The sequence below is a fragment of the Canis lupus genome, chromosome 23 (genome assembly GCF_048164855.1).
Source record: "Canis lupus baileyi chromosome 23, mCanLup2.hap1, whole genome shotgun sequence".
Lineage (NCBI taxonomy): Eukaryota > Metazoa > Chordata > Mammalia > Carnivora > Canidae > Canis > Canis lupus.
The window spans coordinates 28,836,916-28,859,343 of NC_132860.1; the positions used below are offsets into that span (position 1 = coordinate 28,836,916).

The window sequence follows — 22,428 nt, forward strand, 5'->3', positions numbered from 1 at the left end:
GAAAAGGGTAACCCATGTTTCAGGAAGGTGCCTGTTATCCTATGAGGTGGTGTGCTAGAAGGGCCACAAGGGGACCCACAAAGAGCGGGGTTGCTCAGAGGAGGGGGTGATGACGTCCAGCCAGGAGGAAGTGAGGGACACGACAGGCGGCCAAGGCTGTGAGGAAGGGCAAGGTGTGCGAAGGGGAGGAGTACTCGCCCCTTACAGTTCTCTATTGCCGGGTAGTGAGCCATGCCAAGACTACAAGGCTGATGAAGCAAGGAGTTCTTATTCCTCACAATTCTGTGGGTTGGCCGGGTGGTTCTTCTGGAGGCTGCCCTGGGCTCAGTGCAGCTGCATTCTGCGGGGGCTGGGCCTGCTGGGGGCGCTGGCTGGGCCTCCCTTTGCAGGCGGGCACACCCCACCGCGCCCCTACTGACACGTCTTGGGCATTCAGGGGTGGCTGGGTTTTGTGAGAATGAGAGCAAGCCTGCCTGATCTCTTAAATCCCGGACTGAGCAACTTGCACAGCATCATTTCGTCTCATTCTGTTGGTCAAAGCAACTCATGAGCCTCCCCTTCCCCCACCCAGTTTCAGGGGTGAGGAATAGACTCTGCCTCCTAAGAGCATCCATGCCACAGTACAAAGGGCTGGGGGTACATGAAGAGATTCTGTGGCCATCACTGCAAACAATCTACAAAACAGCTGTAAATGAAAGTGTGCAGTGGGACCCCCAGGTGTAGTGGAATTCCCTGTGTGACCATGGTTATCCCCAGGGCACCAGCTCCTTCTCTGGTGCGGCCCTGTCCCCACCTTGCTCTCTCCAATCCATCCTCAGTGACCAACCAGGGTGTAGGGGCCGTTGCTGGTCAGAGGACACAGGCAGCGTGGTGACCTTGCAGGGAAGGAGTCAGGAATGGTCCTTCCGGAACGCCCCCCTCTCCGCCCTCCGTCCTTTGCTGAGGCTCCCCACTGCCTGAGCCCAGTTGCAAGCTGGAGGGCCCAGGAGCCTGTGGCTGCAGTCCACACAGGTAGGCCTCCGGGAAAGAGCAGGGGGAGACGGGGGCACAGTGCATCTGCAGAAGTCAGAGGAAGTCAGATGTTCACCTTCAAGTCCAGGTTTTGTAGCCTGCCTTTCGCCACTCTTCCGTCATCTGGCCCAGTTTTCTTCATCCTCATTTGTCTTTCTCCCTTAGCCATGGGCTCCCATCATACCAAACCATTTGCAGTTCCTTGTATCAGATTTGCTCTTTCTTCCCTCGAGGTTTTGCCCATGCTGTTCTCTCGGCCAGGAATGGCATCTTCCCCTCCACCTCCACCTACCTCCCTCTTTGTCTGGGAGATTCCTCTTCATCCTTCAATACTGGTTTCCTCTATTCAAGAAAGTCTTCCTTAATGCCCCTGCTTGAGGAAGGGGCTCCACGGGGTGCCCCAGACTTCCCTTCACTCTGCCACAGCACTCAGCACCTGGGTGACTGCTGGGTGGTCACAGTCCCATGCATGATACTCCTGCCTTCAGTGATCTGCCTCCTGCCTACCCACATAAAGCACCTGCCTCCATTCTCTAAACAAAACCCAGCTCCCTATAATGGTCTCCAAGGTCTCAGGATAATGGCCAAAGTCCTCCTCAGCCTCCAGAGCCTTTCTTATCTTCCCCTAGACCTGACCAGCCTCATCTGTTGGATCTCCTCCCCTGCACCTCATCACTCTGGCATCCTCATTGCTTGCAGAGTGCACCTTGCTGTTGTACCTGCTGTGTCCTGGGGCATGCTGTTCCCTTTCCTTGAAACATGCTTCCTCCAAGACCTGGCTGAAGTCACTCATCCTCAAAGGGTGCCTCATTTGTTGGCGATCAACACACCCCACCTGCCCTCATACCCTGCCTCCCGCCTCACTGCCCTGAACCAGAGTTAGTTACCCCTTCTGGGGCCTAGTTTCAGGGGTGAAAGGGCCACTGTCATCAATAAGTGAGTGGACTTCTCTGTCTCCCAGTAGACTGGGAAAGCCCTTAGGGCCAAGGCTATAACCTTGTCACCCTCAGCCCCACCTCAGTAGCCAGTGCAGGACCTAGGGCACCTCAGTAACACACATAAAGGAATCATCACACGGTACTTCCTCTTGGGCCAGCATGCTGGGCCTGGGGCAGGAATGAGGCCTAGAAGACCCAGGCCTTGCCTTCGGAGGTGATTAAATCAGTTATTATTTAATTTATTATTAATTATTTATTTATGTTATGTATTATTATGTAACAGACACTCTAAACCTAGCTGCTTTAAGCCACAAACATCTATTGTCTCACAGTTGTTGAGGTCAAGGATCTGAGAGTGGCTTCCGGGCGGAGCGGGAGGGGGAGTGCGGGGGGGGGGGGGGGGGTGCGGCTTGGCTGGGAGAGTGATGGTGGGTGGTTCTGACTCAGATGTCTCCTGAGGCTGCAGTCCCAGAAGACAAGTCAGGCTAGAGGATCCACTCCCAAGCTCACCTATGTGGCTGTTGGCAGGTGGCTCTGTCCCCCTCTGTGAAGGCCTTTCCACACAGCTGCCAATGACATGGCTTCTCCCAGAGCAAGGAGAGAGAAGGGCCACACTACCTTTTTTTTTAATTTAAAGATTTATTTATTTATTTATTTATTTATTTATTTATTTATGATAGAGAGAGAGAGAGAGAGGCAGAGACATAGGCAGAGGGAGAAGCAGGCTCCATGCCGGGAGCCCGACGTGGGACTCGATCCCGGGACTTCAGGATCACGCCCTGGGCCAAAGGCAGGTGCGAAACCGCTGAGCCACACAGGGATCCCCCACACTACCTTTTATGACCTAGCCTTAGCATCACACACCATCAATTCTTCCTTGTTGTATTAGTGAGACGTGAGTTACTAAGTCCTGCTCACACTCCGGACAAGGATGTGACTCTCAGGAGGTGAGGTCACTGGGGGTCAGCTTGGATGCTAGCTACCTCAGTGACCGCAGATGAGCCCTCAGAGACTAGACTGGGCCATACCATGCTGTGTACTGCTGCACAAGGTAGCTTTCCTGGCCGGCCATAGAGAGGGTCCCCAAATGGTGGGGGGCACAGTTTAAGCACGGATTAGGGGATTGCTGGCCATGAGCTCGCCCCGTGCCCCGCTACCAGCCATAACCTCCACTGGCTATGACCTGCACCACCCTGCCTCTGGCCTGGCTGAGATGGAGTAGGAGGTGATCATGAGATTTGAGGGTGTCAGGATGGGTGAGGGGAGTGGCAAGAGACTCGGGGGGACCAGAGGACAGAGAATTCTTCCCTTTTCATTGTGACCCGGAGGCCTCACGTGAAGACCTCAGCAGCACAAGAAAGGAGGCCAGGGTCTGATTTCGGAGGAGGGCTGCAGATGGAACAACTACCCTGGACTTTGAGCAAAACATGTCCTTCCCCCAGGAGATTGCAGGTGTTTGTATAGTGGTTGGCCTCCCCAGCTAATGCGGTGTGCCAGACGTGCACATAGAAGAGGTCAGTTATTAACTTAGCACCTCCTGACATCTCCGCAGGGCCCCCAGAGCCTGCCGCAGGGGCCCCCACATTGTGTGGGGAGATAGTCCCCCACCCCAGCACACACATGGATAGCTTCAGATAGCCAGAGGACGACAGGATCTGTCAGACGAGACGTGGTAGACAGGGTCAGAGGCCCTCAAGTGTTGGGTGAGCTGGAGTCTTTTAGAAATCATGCTGCCCTTTGTCCTGGGGAGAAGTTCTCAGATGTCATTACTGGCAGGGAACAAAGGGCCCACAGGGATCCAGTCTGTGTGACACTGCTTTATGACAGGTGGGACAGGGGTCAGCAGGCACAGCACTACCAGCAGCCACGTGGCATGTGCCAAGCATTGGTCGCACAAGGAGCTGACTGTGCTTGGCAAGGGTTCAGGAGGAGGCTAACGCAGAGAAGATGGAAGCTGCTGAGTGAGCAGAGGCAGGGAGGGTAGATGGGCAGGGCACACGCTGGCGATGGCCACTTTCGCGATTCAGCGGGCAAGAGTGATGTTAAGGGACCCGGAGGCTAGAAGTCTAGGCCTTTGTTCAGCAAACTTTGATTGAGATGAGTGGTGAACAAGGCAGCCAGGGTCCCTGACTTTGCCTTGCCTACCGTCTGGGGAAACTCAACTGTCCAGTCAGAGTCAGGAATTGAACTTCGGGGAGGAGCCCCGAAAGTTCCTTGAGCTGGAGTAGGGGCAGAGGTAGGACCAGGGGAGCAGTGGATGCCTTGGGCTGAACTGGGCATGTCTTAATGACCCCATGGAAGGGCAGAGCCAGCACCGAGCCACTTAGTGAGAACCTAGTACACGCCGGGCTCTGGGTGGGACGCTTTACATGCGTTAACTCAGTGACACCGGCAGTGACACCCACTCTTTGTAATAAATGAGGTTCATGTGTCAGAGAGGGTAAGGACTTTCCGGAATCCTGGTCCCAATACAAAGGCTGCCTGCCCAGACAGCTAGTTTCTGTGGCTCTCTGTCTGCCAAGTTCTAGCCTCAAACTGGGCAGACGACACAATGGAAGTGGCAGGGCCTGAAGACAGGTGAGGCCTACAGCACCCCACCCACCTGCTAGGCCGCAACACACGCCTGCCTGTGCTACCCGCCCACTTGGGGCTTGTTTCATCCCCTGCAAATGCTTCATCCATAAGTGAATATTCAGTAAATGCTGGCTCTTCCTCGCCCCTCCCCTTTGGAACGGCCGGGAAATGGATTTTGAAAGACCTGGGAGAGTTTGTGGATCACAAACGAGCTTTGGGTTTTTCTTAGACTCTCACTCCCCCTCATTCCTTGCCAGAAAACCTTTAACCAGTCCAAGTGGTGCTCTGTACACTGTTACACGTTTAGACAGGGAGTGGATGGAAGTAGATGGGTAGGCCGACTCTTCCTAGTAGCCTCCCCACCCCCACCACCCCCACCACCCCCATCACCCCCACCACCCCCATCACCCCGGACTCCATCCCAGGACCCCAGGATCAGGCAGACAGACAGACGCTCAACCACTGACTCACCCAGGCATCCCGCCTAATAACCTCTTTTAAAGGGGCCCTGAAAAGAACAAAAACCAGCAATAAACCCTGGTCCTATCTTAAGCTTTTGGAGTCACGATTTACACTCAGATAGGATGTCAAAGCCAGTGCTCTTTGCCTTATGCGTGAGACCTCCTGACTACCAGCTTGGGAAACAAAGGAAAAAATCAAAAAATTGTACTGAAGTTGTGAAATTTAAAGTAACCCTATTCAAAATGGCATACTACTTTGGAAGAAATTTTAGCAATTTTGTAATAAAGTTAAATACAAGCTAACTATATAGCACAACAATCACGCTCCTGGCTATTTACCCAACTGATTTGAAAATAAATCCACACAGAACCCTGCACATCAATGTTTACAGAAGCTTCATTCATAATCAGCAAAAGGTGGAAGCGACCAAGATACCCTTCAGTAGGTGAATGGATAATCACACTTCAATATAGTGGGAGCTACTCTGAAGTAGAGAGGAAAGAGCTATTAATTTACACAACAGGGGCTCCTGGGTGGCTCAGAGGTTGAGCGTCTGCCTTTGGCTCAGGGCATGATCCCGGGGTCCTGGGATTGAGTCCCACATTGGGCTTCCTGCAGGGAGCCTGCTTCTCTCTCTGCTTATGTCTCTGCCTCTCTGTGTGTGTGTCTCATGAATAAATAAATAAAATCTTTTTAAAAATTCATACAACAACATGGACGATTCTTAGACGCATTTTGTTAAGTGAACAAAGCAAGAGTAAAAGGGCTATTTGATTCCACTGATATGACTTTCTGGAAAATGATGAAATATAGAAATGGAAAGCACATCAGCAGTTGCCAGGGATTTGGAAAGGGTGAGCCTTTGACTAAGAGAAGCACAGGGAATTCTTTAGAGGGGTGGAATGCTTCTGTATGGTATTGGACTGGTATAAAATGGCACTCTGCATTTGTTGAGACCTGCATTGAGTGAACCTTCATGTACAGAAATTAAATTTTTAAAAGGCCAACAAAAGTCTGGGGATTCCAAGATGGAAGGCGGGCTTGTAACAGAAGAATCTTAAGACTCTGTTACAAATGTATGAGAAAACTCCACTGAAGGGAGGGAGTCAGAGAGAAAGAACTGCCCTAAGGAACTTTGGAAAATAGTGTTTTGCCAAGAAATTGCAAGACTAATGTTAAAATAAATTGTATGTAAATATCACGCTTTGGCTAAATTTGAATTTCTCACGGGGATGTAGGTTAATAATTTGGAAATGGCTGTATTGTATACTGACAGCGTACAAATAGGTAAGTGGATGGTGGGAGCCAGGTTTCTCAGTATCTATGGGGTGAGGTGGGGAGGTTACAAAGCAAGGGAGGAAGGCTAGAATGATCCATGTGTAAGAGGTCACAGTGGGAGACATTAGTAGGAATTAGACATTGTTTGGTTTGATATAGATACAGACAGATAGATACAGAAACCATTGTAAACATGTATGTATGTACGTGTATTTCCTAGCTCTGTCTTCCAAAAGAGCCTTGAAGATCACCCCGGTAGCATTCTGGGTGGGAGAAAACACAAGATGAGTCTGAAGCATCTTGTAGTGCCAGAAAGTAAAGACGAACTCAAAAAATAAAATGAGCATCTCAAAGGAACACAGGGGCTAAGCTGAAAAAGCTCCCAAGGGCCATGACTGGAACAATTTGAGCAACAAAACAAAGAATGGTATTTGGATTATAATCTGAAGTATAAAATACACCCCGTGAGCACATACTGATATAAATTAATGATGGAATAATAATTAATAAATGGGAAAGAAGAGCAGGATTTCTCTCACAGAAGAATCCCAAATAATGAATGGATAGGCTGCCCTCCAAGAGGTGGAGCATAACCCTTCCCACTTGAACTCGGGTACACCTAGCGGCTTACTTCCAACAGGAGAGTGTGGGAGGAGTTGGGGGCAGGAGAGGGAAGGTGAGTAATTCTACCATGGAAACATCATCTCAGCCAGGTGGTCAGAGGCAACATCAGTGATAAGTCACATTGACAGTATGTGCCTTTGATACGATGTGATGAGAATGGCACCTCACTTCTGTGGTCTTCCTCCCCAAACTCCAGAGCCCCAATCTGACTAGGAGAAAAACATCAAATATATCCAAATGGAGCAACCCTCTATAAGATTCCTGGCCAGTACTCCTCCAAAGTGAGAGTTACAAAAAAAAAACAAAAACAAAAACAAAAACAAAAACAAAAACAAACAAACAAAAAAAAAAACAAGAAAAATTTGAGAAATAGCCGGAAGCTAAGAACACATGACAATTACATGTATTGTGGTATCTTGGAAGGGACCCCAGAACAGATAAAGATCATTAGGAAAAACCAGTGAAATATAAAGAAATTTGTGGATTTTAACTAATAGTAGTAATGTTGGCTCTTTAGTTGTGACAAATGTACCGCAGTATGTAAGATGCTAATAGCAGAGCAATCTGGGGGAGGGGTATATAAGAACTTTTGTTACTGTCTTTGCAACTATTCTGCAAATTTAAAATTATTCTAAGATTGAAAAGTTTATTTAAATTAAGAAAAATTGCTGTGGGATGCTGTATTCGTTTTCTGAGGCTGCTGCAATAAATCGCCACAAACTTGGTCGCTTGAGAAAACAGAAATATACTCTCTAATACATCTGGAAGCCAGACACCTGAAATCAGTTGCACTGGTGTCAGATTGATCAATTGATGGATTAATTGATTTTTTAAAGATTTTTATTTATTTAATTCATGAGAGACACAGAGAGAGGCAGAGACATAGGCAGAGAGAGAAGCAGGCTCCCTGTGGGGAGCCTGATGCAGGACTCCATCCCAGGACCCCGGGATCATGACCTGAGCCAAAGGCAGACGCTCAACCACTGAGCCATCCATGCGTTAGTTTGGTGGTGTCAGTTTTAGAAGTGGTTCACAGCGTTGTGTTCCCTCCAGAGACTCTAGGGGAGGATCTGTTTCCTTAACTTTTCCAGCTTCTAGAACTGTATAAATTCCTTGGTTCCTGGGCTCTTCCTCCATCTCCAAAGCCAGTACAGTAGCATCTTCCAGTCTTCCTTTTTTCATTGTCATATCACCCTCTGTTTCTGTATCTAGCAGAGTCTCTCTGCCTTTTTCTTATAATGAAACATGTGATCATATTTAGGGCCCACCCAGATAATCTAGGATAATCTTCTCATCTCAGAAGCCATAATTTAATCATACCTGCAAAGACCCTTTTTTCTTATGTAAGGTAATATACACAGGTTCTAGAGACTAGGACCAGGATCTCCTTCATGGAGCCATGTTTTAGCCTATTAGAGATGCCAAGCAAATTATGTATTCTGTCCAAGCCTCAGGTTCCTCATCCAGAAGTGATGTATGCAAATATATGTAAATGAGGAGCCTTGATCTGCCACTAGACTGTTACCAGCAGAATTCAGGAGCCTGAGGAGCATCCTGTCCTGGGCAGAGGAGTCCTGACACTCTTCTTCCCCCATGTGCTCCACCCCCCTAGTGCTGTCCAAGGGCCAGGACATGGTGGTATAAAAAACAGAAACCCAGCTGGGAATCCTAGGACTTGGGTCCAAATCTCAACTGCCAGCACCTTGCAGTGTGACCTCAAACAAGTCACTTTCCATATCTAGGACATAGTGCAACTCCATGAAACACGTGGACATTAGTCCTGCCCTGGGAGAGGGCTAGAGAGGGAGTCAGGTCCCTCCTGCCCTGAGATGTTATAACTACAGATGTTCATAGTGCCTCTTGGCTGAAGGATCTTGGTCCCTCTTAGTAACAAGGGTACCTTTTAACTGGAGCCCTCTGGAAGTAGCGGCCCCTCTTGCAGGAGTGGCAAGTAATGGTGGAAGTTCAGACTCTATGATTTGATGGGGGGAGGAGGGGACAGAGGAGCCTTCTTCATTTCACACTTGCTTCTACCCGGGCCCCATTAGTCTGGACCAGTGGTTAGCAAACTACTCCCTTGTGTTTAAATGATCCATGAGCTAAGAGGGATTTTTCCAGAGGAACATTTGCAATCAGTTTGGTGGTAGAAAACACTAACTTTGAGCCCCAGTTAAGTGAAATGTCATCCTCCAAGAAATTCCCTTCTTCTCGTTAGACATGTATTACCAAAAAAATGTGCTCTATTATTTACTTTGAATTTTGTCAATTAAAATTTTGTGAAAATTTGTTTCCTCTCTTTGTTTCCTACTTAATTTCCTTGATTTGCCTTTGGGCCTGCAAAGCTCCTACCAGCCCCCGCTTAATCAGTTGCCCTATGTTCCATCTCAAATCTCTCTTAAGCCATCCCCAGATCCACCTTGCACTTTGGAGGGCAAACGATCTTCCCAGTGCAGATCTGCAACGATCATTGTCCCTGGTTAAGATTTCCCAATGGTTTCTCCATGCCCTCTGGATGCCTCCTTGGGTTGGTTTATAGCAGGCCTGCCTGCCTTCCGACCTTTCCATACCCTCCTCCAGACTTGCTGAACTTCTCCCAGTTCCCTAGGGCACCTGGCTTCTCCTCATGCCAGCATTTTGCACAAGCTCTTCCCTCTGTCTAAAATGCCTTTTGCCCTACTCCCTTCCACCCAAATCCAATTCCTCTTGTTCTTTTAAGAATGGTTTTAGACATCATCTCCTTCCAAAAGCCTCCCCAATCCCATACACACCCCCACCCCCAAGCTATTAGGTGTGTCTTCCAGGCTTCCTCAGTGCCCCATTTCCTTCCAGCCCAGTACTGGTCACACTTTTTAAATGCCTGTGACCTCCACCAGACTGGGAGTGCCTCAGAGCCGGGGTCAGTCTGATTCTGCACCATGGTCTTGCCTTTCTTTACTTTTTTCTTCTTTTTAAAAAGATTTTATTTATTTATTCATGAGAGACACAGAGAGAAAGGCAGAGACATAGGCAGAAGGAAAAGCAGGCTCCCTGCAGGGAGCCTGATTCGGGACTGGATCCCAGGACCCCGAGGTCATGCCCTGAGCCGAAGGCAGATGCTCAACTGCTGAGCCACCCAGGTGCCCACTGGCCTTGCTTCTCAATGGCAATGCTCCTACTGCTACCTGCCATTCAGGGAGGAAGTGGGTACGTGTCAGGAGCCCCAGTTGATTTTCTTCCCTGGACTGCAGATCACCCGTACTACAGGGGCAGGAGGCCTCTGGCCCACTGATGGACAAAGGCCTGGGTCAAAGGTAGGAGTGGAACCAGGAGGGAGGCAGGGGAGGCAGCAGCTAAGCTTCCAGACATTTTTATCAGTCCTCTACAAGTAACCCAGACAGACACAAGCCTGGGGTCTGGGACTGGTGTGATCAGGGCCATTGCAGACAAAGATCAGTCTTCAGTGGCTAGCTGCAACTAGCCTGGCTCTGGGCCCCACCCATCCCCCTATTTTACCTTCCTCTGAAAGCCGGGAATAGAAAGAACCTGGCTGGCCATGCTTCCAGTACAAGCTCAGGAATATGTGTGCACAAGTGAGTGTGAATGTCTGTGGTATATCTCTGCAAGAGTGTCCATGTATGTGCATGGGTTTGTGTGGAAGTGTGTACAGAGCTGTGCATGAGCCTATGTGTGTGTGTCTGTGTGCATCAGGGCATTTGCTTCTATGCACATCCACACAAGTGTGTTCTTCTGTCCCAAGTGTCTGAGTGTGTAGGATTGTGCACATGGGTAAAGGCAGGAGTTGAGAGGCCAGAGGAGTGTCAGGCCCCCTTAGCCCTGTCAGCCTGGGACATCTGGTTCCCTGAGGCTCCCCTGTACCCTTCATCTTCATGCCAAAATTCCCCTCCATCTTCATGCCAAAATTCCCATTTACGCAACAGGCTTCAGGCTCTGTCTCTCAGCGCCCTCACCCCATTTCTCATCCATCTGATGCTGTTAGGAAAGACTCAGAATCTGAAATGTTGGAATGAATCCTGAAGGTGGTATCTGGGGCCACTGTCAGCATTCCACCAGCATCCCTTTGATCATTGCCGTGGGCCCTATTCCATCTTTCCATCAACTTCTCCTTCTGACCACCTGCGCTACAATTCTCTTGGGCTCGCCTAGGACTGTTTTTCCCCATGTGCAGAGTATGGGAAACACCTGGGAGTTCATACCTCCTCTACTGCCCTTGGCCCAGACCAGTAAAGTCCAGCTGCTTCATTTAGGCTAGAGCACACTCAGGGGCATTTTCATGGGCTCCAGCCAGCTCTGCTCCCAGTTTGGAATCATACCCTGGTTAGCTTCTTCACTTTCCTTGTTCTACTGCCCCAACTTCCTCTCCAGTTTCTCCAGTGGGTATTTCCTCAATAAGCCAGCCCCACAGCCCCCCAAAAATACTCTTCTTATTTTTTTTAAAGACACATTTATTCAGTGTCATGATCAGACTATTACATTTAGCAATCAACAGCATGGGTGCAAAAAAAAAAAATCTACATTAAAACCCTTTGTTGGAATGCTTTACACTTTCCACAGAACAGAAACTAAAATAACCTGTTATACAATTAGTCACAAATACAGTCCTCGAGTTTTTTGCCCATACACATGAGTATTGTCTAAAACATGTCTTCTTTGTAGCAGCTAGGCCTTGCCACCACTGTGCTTGGCTGAGTTCACAAATCTGTTGTAACCTACAGCTTCCCTGTCACTTCCCTGGCTCTCCTCTCCTGCTAAGCTTTGTTTCCTGGCAGTAATTAAAACCTTCTGCTGCTGCTACAGCTGCTGCTGCTGCTGGAACCACCATAGTCACCTTGGTTTCGTGGTTTGGCAAAGTATTGGCCTCCACCACCATGGGGCCAGAGCGTCTGCCTCCAAAATTTCCTCCGTTCATGGGTCCAAAATTTGAGGATTGATTGTTGTAATTGCCAAAATTGTTATAGCTTCTGCCACCTCCAAAGTTGCTTCCATCATTACCAGATCCATTATAGCCATCCCCAATGCCACTGTATCCACCACCACCTCGACTGCCACCAAAGCCACCTCGACCACTGAAGTTCCCTCCACGATCAAAGTTGTCATTCCCACCAAAACCACCTCCACGACCACCACCAAAGTTTCCAGAACCACCTCGGCCTCTTTGGCTGGATGAAGCACTAGCCATCTCTTGCTTTGATAGGGTTTCCTTACTTCACAGTTGTGGCCATTCACAGTATGGTATTTTTTTTTAAATTTTTATTTATTTACTCATGAGAGACATAGAGAGAGGTAGAGACACAGGAGGAGGGAGAAGCAGGCTCCATGCGGGGACCCCGATGTGGGACCCGATCCCGGGACTCCAGGATCACGCCCTGAGCCGAAGGCAGGCGCTAAACAGCTGAGCCACCCAGGGATCCCAACGGTATGGTATTTTTGAGTGACAGTTTTGTCTACAGAGTCATGGTCGTCAAAGGTCACAAAAGCAAAACCTCTCTTTTTGCCACTGCCTCGGTCAGTCATGATCTCAATCACTTCAATTTTCCCATACTGTTCAAAATAATCTCTTAGATGATGTTCTTCAGTGTCTTCTTTAATGCCACCAATAAAAATCTTTTTCACAGTTAAGTGGGCACCAAGTCTTTGAGAATCTTCTCAGGAGACAGCCCTCTTTGGTTCCACGACTCTTCCATCTACCTTGTGTGGCCTTGGATTCATGGCTGCGTCCACCTCCTCCACGGTGGCGTACGTGACAAACCCAAAGCCTCTGGATGGCTTGGTGTTGGGGTCTCTCATTACCGCACAGTCCGTAAGCATCCCCCATTGCTCAAAATGGCTCCTCAGACTCTCATCGGTTGTTTCAAAGCTCAAACCTCCATTGAAGAGCTTCCGCAGCTGCTCAGGCTCTTTGGGAGACTCTTAGACCTGATGGCGGTGGGAGGGGAGACTTTAAGGATGCTTACTAGGGGGCATCCAGGGGCAGAAAGGAGTAATCTAACCAGTGAATCTAGGGGCTCATCTTCTCAAGCTCTGCTTCTAGGGAACCTGATCTAAAACAGGAAGAATAGCTTAGAAACCACTTAGCCCAGCTCTCTCCCCGACCCTGCTGGACAAAGGGTGTTGAGATGCATGCAGTGAGGGGACACACAGAGAGGGGATGGGTGTCTCTAGCTGCTCCTCCTTCGGCATGCTCCTGCCCTTCGTCTCCACAGCCAGCCTGTGCTGCCACCACACTCCCCGCCTCCCCTGCAGGCCCCAGGCCCTCTCTGCAACACCACCAACAGCCCTGGCTTAGGGAGGTTTCTTTGGCCTGCCTGGGTAACCCATTCCTGAGAGTGTCCCTTTAAACTATGATCTCTTCTTGGAAAATAAAGTACCCAGAGTCAGAAAGCAGGAAAAAAAGAAATCTTCCAAGGTGGGAAACCAGCCAGGCAGAAATTGCTCTGCCAAACCTCTCACCACACTGCCTTCAAGAGTGCACAATGAGGCAGGATGCCTCCATGGCCCAGTGGTTGAGCATCTGCCTTCAACTCAGGTAGTGATCCCCGGGGTCCTGGGATTAAGTCCCGTTCCGGGCTCCCTGCATGGAGCCCGCTTCTCCCTCTGCCTATGTCTCTGCCTCTCTCTGTGTGTCTCTCATGAATAAATAAATAAAATCTTAAAAAAAAAAAAAAAAAAAGGAATGCATGAGGAGGCAGATGGGGTTCCAATGGACAAAATCTAGACCTTCTCATTCTCAGATTAGGCCTCAATTGGTAGAAAGGTACCATTCTGGGTATTAGAAGACATGGATCCCAATGGCAACTCTGCCAATGCTTGGCTGAATAACTTTAAGGGGGTCACCTGACTTTAAGGGACCCCATCACCCCATGAGGGCCAGCGATGGATCATGATGAATCATGGCATTCAGAACACAGGATTCAAGCCTCAAACCTGCTTCTTATGCTCATGGCACTCTGAATGGACCAGCTGCTCACTGCGTCTGTGCCTCAGTTTCCTCATTTATCACTGGAGAGGACTGCAAGACTGGCCTCATGGTTTGTTGTGAGGATTAAATAGGTTCACACACGGGGAGTACTTGGTGGGTCCCCAGCACACAGCAAGCTTTGGGTAGCTGAGGGCTATTCATGCTCGTGTTGCATATCAGCCCAGGATTGGAGAACTGGCTGGGCCCTGTGGCCTCATTGACTTGAGACAACTCCCACCCTTTGTAAAAGCCAGAGGACTAGGCACAAAGGAGACACCAACTGGAAAGGGGAGAGTTTAAAGGGCCTCCTTCAAACAAACAAACAAATAAACAAACAAACAAACAAATGGCCTCCCTCTTTCCTGTCCCACCTGCCCCACCTCTAATGCCTCCCCTGGCTTCAGAAAGAAGACACAGTGTCCCCAGGTGCTCTGGGCCAGGGCTGGGTGCCCGTGGGTCCTCACAATAGGTGGATGAATGCAGGATAAGGATGGGTGTGTGTGTGTGTATGTCAGGGTGTGCTGAAGGCCATAGCCAAACTGTATTTCCTTTCCATTTGATGAAATGGATAGAAATAATTCAAGCTTAATTTTGTTTTATTTCTTCAGGCTAGAAAATGTATTTTTGTCAACTTTCTTTTCAGATGATGGTAAAATGTAAGTAACATAAAATGTACCATCTTAACCCTTTCTTTTCTTTCTTTCTTTTTCTTTTTTTTTTTTTTTTTTTTTTTAACTTAAAACACAGAGGGCACCTGGGTGGCTCAGAGGTTGAGCATCTGCCTTTGGCTCAGGTCATGATTCTGGGGTCTTGGGATCGAGTCCTGCATCAGGCTCCCTACAGGGAGCCTGCTTCTCCTTCTGCCTATGTCTCTGCCTTTCTCTGTCTCTAATAAATAAAATCTTTTTTTAAAAAAACCCACAGACATTTATTCTCTCACAGTTTTGGCAACCAGAAATCCAAAGTCAGGTTGTCCACCCTGTTGGTTCCTCCTGGAGGCTCTGAGGGAGCCATCTTAACCATTTGAAAGAGTATGATTCAGTGGCATTAAATGTGTTCACATTGTCTGATCACCAACATCCATCCCCAGAACTCTTTCATCTTCTAAAATGGAAATTCTATATCAATTAAACAATAACTTCCCATTCTCTCCCCGACCCCTTGTCTTTGTTTGTTTGAATCTGTGCAAGACTTGGGTTTGCTGGTATGATCCCTTTAACAAATATTTATTAGTGTTCCCCACACTGGGCTGGGCCTGAAATGTGGTAGGGACTCCAGGCTCATTACCAGCCCTGGAGGGTTAGGACTGCATAAGCCTGAACAAAAATGGGAGAGAATTTACTCAAGTCTTCATTCAACAGAACTCTTGTGACTTCTCAGGCCCAACGGACCAGGAAGCTGCAAAGGGGGACACCCAAATCCTACCCTGGAGATGCTGTTGTCTGGCACGGGGGACAAGGTGCAGGTCCAACTACCAGCCTTCCAGATTTCCCTCCTCAGGCCTCTCTGCTCTGATGAGTCCTACCAGCCCTCCCAAGGAGAGAAGGACAACCTGCTAGGAAAATGCAGGGGAGCAGGCACCCAATGCCTGCAGCTCATGGAAAAGCACCAAGTCTGGACCCAGGGTTCCAGCCCAGTTCTATCTTGTTTGTCATGGGCACCCTTGACCTAATCCCTCTTTGGATCTCACTCTGCTGTCAAACTGAAATCAGCAATCCCTGACACACACATCCCAAGAAGCCATTGTCAACAGTTAAAGAGAACATGCTTATGAGTGAATTTTGATGACTAAAGTGCTCTATGAACACGAGGGCTCTGATTACCTGTCTTCTGAGATTTGTAATTTAGACAAATAGGCATCATGATGTCTGTGGGCTGACAGCTCCAAAGCTCTCCTTTGATTCCCTCCCTACCTTGCTCCCTGATACAGATTCAACCAGTTGCAGCCTGCTGGTTCAAACTGTACTCTACAGAAGGACACTATTGTCCAGAGTTGGCCAGGGTCTGAGCAAAGGTCACACAGCAAATGGAGGCCAGCCTTCCTCTTCCCAGGGTAGTCGTTTTTATTACCTGGCCTACCTGGCAGATCCTTTTCAGAAAATAAATGAATAAATACTTCACAGTAGAAGGAACCTTGGAGATCATCAAGAGTAACAGTAATATTAATAGTGATGTTCTTTTTAGTAGTATGATACTACTACTGCTACTACTATTACTATTACTTGTATTATTAATGACGATAGCACCTAATGCTATATAGCAGGCATCATAGAGAGAGGTGGATGTAATTATTGTCCACATTGGACAGATAAGGTAACTGAGGCAGAGAGAGGTTGAGTAGCTCACCGTGGGATCACTCTGCTGTACCGAGTGGGGCTGGGATTAAATTCCAGGTAGTCTGGTAGGCCGCCTCCACCATTACCCCTCTTCCACGGGACTGCATTGTACAGCTGGGAAGTCTGAGGGGATTTGTTCAAGGCCACACCTGAGGGGTACCTGACCCTTAAGTCTTGACCTGCAGTCCCTGTGGACAGCAAGAATGAGTCCTCATGAAGCACTGTTCGGCTTCTGCTCGAGTTCATGCTTTGGAGTTAATAGAACAAGTCCTCCAAGACAGCACACACTAATGCTGTCACCTCTGGCAGGACACAGAAGAAAGGTGGCTGGCTGCTACGTAAGTAGGTAAGAAGAAATCAGATAACTCATAATGAATCTTAAAGATCTAGTGTTGCCCAGCACGTCAGCTGGAAATAACTGAGAGCCTCTAGTAAAAGGGGAGTTCTAGCTGACTTGCAGTTCTCCTCCACATGCCTCCTCCAAACACCTGCAAGAAAAACTGGGTAAGATGCTAGAGAGAACTGCCTTCTGTGGCTCTGGGCAGTTCAAACACCTCAGTCTCATGTTCTGACTCCCTTCTGATGAAGCAAAAGCCTTAGTCTCTAGGGAAGGGAAAGATATCATTTTGTTCCCAGGGTCTGGGTAAAAATACAGGCCTCTGGAAGAAGAGTAGAAGCAAAATTCATCTGACTTGCAGGAGGGGTAGGAAAAACCTTCTGGCTGCCGCTAGGACACAGGTCAAGATCCGCTGGTGTTATAGAAAAGATAGAAAAAATCCACTCCCCTGGGAGACAGACAGGAAATGTCTCTAGCCTAGGAACCTGCCATGATACCAAGCAGAGGTGGGCTACCATTGGTTTTTCCCTTACAAGACCAACCGCAGATGTAAGACAACAGATAGTTGCTGTGGGGAAGAGGCTCAAGAATGCTGAGATAATCCTTCCTCGAGACCAAGGTGTACAAGGGCCTGCTCAAGACCCAGCTGAGCCCACATAATAGAGATCTCACTGAACCTGCAGTGACCTTAGCACAGTGTAACAAGCGAAAACAGCAGTGTGCTGCTCAGACAAGAGCATGGAGAGAGTTGCTCTCCATGGCACAGGAGCACAACTATGGAAAACCGAGAGGGGAACAAGAACACTAGGTAAGTGTTCACCCAAATTTTAAAATTTGTGCTTGAAAGATCACTACAAAGAAACTGAATAGTCAACCCTCAGAACGGGAGAAAATATTGGCAAAGCACATATCTGATAAGGGACTGGTATCCATAATATATAATATTCATAAATAACTCTTACTGCTCAATAAGAAGAAGACAACCCAACTAAAGGAACAAGGGCAAAGGATGTGAAGGGACATTTCTCTAGAGGAGAACAGAAGTGGCCAACAAACATGTGAAAAGATGCTCAATATCCCTAGTCATTAGGGAAATGCAAATCAAAACCACAGGAGGGACCACTTCATACCCACTAAAAGGGCTAAAATCAAAAAGTCAGAAAAGAAGTGTTAGTGAAGATGTAGAGAGATTGGAGCCCTCAAATACCGCTGGTGGGGATGTAAGATGGTGCAGGCACTCTGCAAAACAGTCTGGTGTTTCTTCAGTAACTTAAACAGAGTTATCATTAGCAGTACTTTTCCTAGGTATAGATCAAGAGAAAAAAAAGCATGTTTACACAAAAATTTGTACTTGACTGTTGATAGTGGTAGCAACATTATTCATAATAGCCAAAGGGTGGAAATAACCCTTACACTCACATAAACTAATGAGTGGATAGACAAAGTGTAGTATTCATACAGGTGAATATTATTTGAGCATAAAGAATACTGATACTGGCACGAGGACTATCTTAATCCATTCAGGCTGCTTTAACAAAACACCATAGACTGGCTAATTTATAAATAGTAAGTCTCTTTCTCATGGTTCCAGAGGCTGGAAGTCCAAGGTTAGGGTGTCAGGGTTGGTCGGGTTCCAGTGAGAGTCCACTCCAGGTTGCAGACCAATGGCTTCTTGCTGTGTTCTCACGTGGTAGAAGGGACCAGCTCATTCTCTGGAGTCTCTTTTATAAAGACATTAATGAACAAGGGGTAATGGAAGGGGAAATGGGCGGGGGGTTGGGGTGACTGGGTGATGGGCACTGAGGGGGGCACTTGGCGGGATGAACACTGGGTGTTATGCTGTATGTTGAAAAATTGAACTCCAATTAAAAAACAAATAAATAAAGACATTAATCCCAATGAGGGTTCTACTCTCATAACTTACCTCTCCCAAACTCCACTTACTACCATCACCTTGGGCATTAGGTTTTTAATATAATAATTTGGGGGGAATGCAAACATTTAATCTTTAGCAAGGATGAACCTTTAAAAATGCTAAGTGAAAGAAGCCAAACACAAAGGATCCCATGTTATATGGGTCCATTTATATGAAATGTCCAAAATAGGCAAATATATAGAGATAGAAAAATAGAGAAGTGGTTGCTTAGAGTTGTGATGGATGGGGTTTGGGGATTGAGAGTTCAAGGGTAGAGGGTTTCTTTCTAAAAAAAATTAATTGTGGTAAAATACACATAAAAGTTACCATTGTAACCATTTTATTTATTTATTGTCATTATTTTTTAGAGAGGGGGTGGCAGAGAGAAAAGAAGAGAATCTTAAGGAGGCTTAAGCAGGCTCCATGCCCAGCATGGAGGCTGACATGCTGGATCTCATGACCCTGAGATCCTGACCTGAGCCAAAATCAAGAGTTGGATGCTTAACCCATTGAGCCACCCAGGTGCCCCCTCACTGTAGCCATTTTAAAGTATACTATTCAGTGACGTTAAGTATATTCACAGTATTGTGTAACCAACACCACTCTCTAGTTCCCACAACTTTTCTATACCCCAGACAGAAACTGAGCCTAGTCTCTCTTCCCTCCAGTTGCCCTGGCAACCACAGGGTTTTTATTTGTTTTTGTTTTTGAGGTGATAAAGAAGTTATGAACTTGACTGTAGTGGTACTGTACAACTCTGGGAATATCCTAAAGTCTACTGAAGTGTGTACACTTTAAATGGTGAATTGTGGAATGCCTGGGTGGCTCAGTGGTTGAGTGTCTGCCTTTGTCTCAGGGCATGATCCTGGGATCCCGGTCCCACTTCGGGCTTCCTGTGTGGAGCCTGCTTCTACCTCTTCTTGTGTTTCTGCCTCTGTGTGTGTGTGTGTGTGTGTGTGTGTGTGTGTCTCTCATGAATAAACAAAATCTTTAAAAATAAATAAATAAATAAATAAATAAATAAATGATTGTATAGTATGTGAATTATATTTCTATAAAGCTGTTGAAAGAAGAAAAGGGAGAAAGAAAAGGAAAGAGAAAGAAAGAAAGAAAGAAAGAAAGAAAGAAAGAAAGAAAGAAAGAAAGAAAAGAAAGAAGAGAGAAAAGAAAGGGAGGAAGGAAAGAAGGAAAAAGAAAAGAAAAGCAAGCTAGCAGAGAGGCTGACATCCCTTTAAGCACAAGTTAACAGCAAGCAATCATGGAAACATTTGAAACCTAATATGCCTTAGGGGCACCTGGCTGGTTCAGTCAGAGGAGAGTGCAACTCTTAATCTTGGAGTTATGAGTTCAGGCCCCATGTTTGGTGTAGAGACTACTTGAAAATAAAACCTTTAAAAAACAAATATATATTTAAATTAAAAAAAAAAAAAAGAAAGAAACTAGCGTGCCTTCCAAACAATGAAAATAACACTCAGGCTCAGCCCAGTTCCTGACTATTGACTCCAATATCACATTAACTATCTAAAAGAAAAAGAAGCATGCCCACTTCTAGACACAAATTCTTTTTTTTTTAAAGATTTTATTTATTTATTCATGAGAAACACAGAGAGAGGCAGAGACATAAGCAGAGGGAGAAGCAGGCTCACTGGGGAGCCTGATGCAGAACTTGATCCCATGACCCTGGGATCACAACCTGAGCCAAAGGCTCCACAACTGAGCCACTCAGGTGCCCCCAGACATAAATTCTATTTACCATACTTTCCTCTCCTTTTCTATACATGATGGTTGGCATTTCATTTAAAAAAAAAAATAGGAGATATTTATTTTTAAAAACACGGAAAAAAATCCATTATCAAGAAATAAAACACAAAGCAGAACCAGACAGAAAGATGGTAGGAATTAGAAGATGTTGGAACTATACAACAGAGACTTTAAAATGACTATGATTATTAAGTGAAGGATCAAGAGGAGAAAATAGCCTGTAGAAATGCATGGGAGATTTTAGAACAGAGACAAACACTATAAAAAGAGAAGAATCGCTCTTCAGGCGGCAGCCACGGCGGGCCAGGAGGATCCCGTGCAGCGGGAGATTCACCAGGACTGGGCGAACCGGGAATACATTGAGACACCTCTTGTCGTTCAAGACTTGCAACACTAAACGAGAAATTGACAGCCCTCGAGCAGAGAATAGAGTACATTGAAGCACGGGTGACAAACGGTGAGACCCTCACCTAGAACTATGCCAAGCTGTTGCTTTATGGAACACAGGCCGGCCCCAGCAGCCTCAGCTCCTTCCTCTCTTCTTAAAGAGCAACAGGGCTTATTCTTGTTTTTCTTTTTTCAAAAGTGTGGCCTTTGGGCTCTGCCATGTACATCGATGTGTGATGTGGCATGTGGGAAGAAGTCCAGGGGAACTCTTGAAACCAACATTAGGCATTTTACCTTTTTTTAAAGTAACGTTTTGTAGAACTGTTGATCAGTGTATTTGAAACGCTCAGAGCCAGTTGCCTGGGACTCTTTGTTAAGGTCCTCTCCATCTCTCCCTCTCTCAGACTTTCCTTACAGCTCTCATTGCCTCTGCATTGATTCTATAAACAGTCTTTGTCTCCTTTCCATCTTTGGCGTGGGGGTGGGGGGGGTGGGGGTGGGAGGCAGACCTGGCTGAGACACTTACGCTGCCGCGGCCCCCCCCCCGCCCCCCCCGCAAGGTGGCCACCAGAGAATGTCCTAACCTACCAGTTTCTTTTTTTTTTTTTTTTTTTTAACCTACCAGTTTCTTGTCCTTTGGGGGAGGTCAAGGCCAGGCCACCACTTGGCCTGAAGGGTCATTTTCAGAATTTTCTTTCTGTCACTTGGGGTATCTTTGCCTCTCATATTTCCCTAATAAACTCCTCAACTTTGAAAAAAAAAAAAAAAGAGAGAGAGAGAAAGAGAAGAATCAAGGGTGCCTGTGTGGCTCAGTCAATTGAGCATTGGACTTTTGGTTTCTGCTTAGGTCATGATATCTGAATCATTGTACGGAGCCCTGAATCAAGCTCCAGGCTCAGCACAGAATCTGCTTCTCTCCTTCACCCTCTGCCCCTCCACCCGCTCCTACTGTCTCTCTCTCTCTCTCTCTCTCTCTTAAATAAATAAATAAATCTTAAGGAAAAAAAAAGAACCAAATGATAGAAATTTTAAATAGGAAAAAGCACAACATATCAGACATAAACAACTCCCAGCAAACTGGAAACAGCCAGGAAAGAATCAGTGAACTTGAATCTAGGCAGTGGAAATTAACTAAAATGAAATATAAAGAGAGAAGAATGTGGATGGGGAAGGGAGAACACAGTACTCAAGAACTCTGGGGCAACATCGGATGATCAAAAGATAGATATAGTTGGAGTCTCAGAAGGAAAAAAGGAGAGAGTGGAAGGAAAACATTCAGAGAGATAATGGCTGAGGATTTTGAAAATTTAATGAAAGATAACAAATTACAGATGCAGGAATTCCAGAGAATCTCGAGCAGGATAAATATAAGCACATACATACCTAGATACACAGATCAAATACCAAAAACCAAAAATAGAAAGTAAATGTTAATGACAGCCAGAGAAAAAAATGTAATTTTATTTTAAAAGGGACACAAATAATTATCACCATGGATCTTGTCAGAATTTGTGCAAGTCAGAAGATAATGAAGAGATAATGAAGTACATTTTTATTTTTTTAAGGATTTTATTTATTTATTAAGGAGAGAGAAAGCACAGAGGCAGGGGGAGAAGCAAGCTCCCTGCTGCGTGGGGAACCCAACATGGGGCTCAGTCCCAGGACCCTGAGTTCATGACCTGAGTTGAAGGCAGACGCTTAATGAACTGAGCCACCCAAGCCCCTGGAGCAATATCTTTAAACTACTGAAGAGAAGAGATATCAGCTCAGAATTCTATTCCAGTGAAAATAACCTTTCAGAAGTGAAGGTAAAATGAAGACTTTTGAAAGACAAAGACTGAGAGGCAACA

General features: G+C 46.7%; 1 pseudogene; it reads left to right on the top strand.

Annotated features, from left to right (window-relative positions):
* Positions 1–12,591: 12,591 nt before the first annotated feature.
* Positions 12,592–20,679, top strand: LOC140615330 (probable protein BRICK1 pseudogene; annotated as a pseudogene).
* The last annotated feature ends 1,749 nt before the right edge of the window (positions 20,680–22,428 follow it).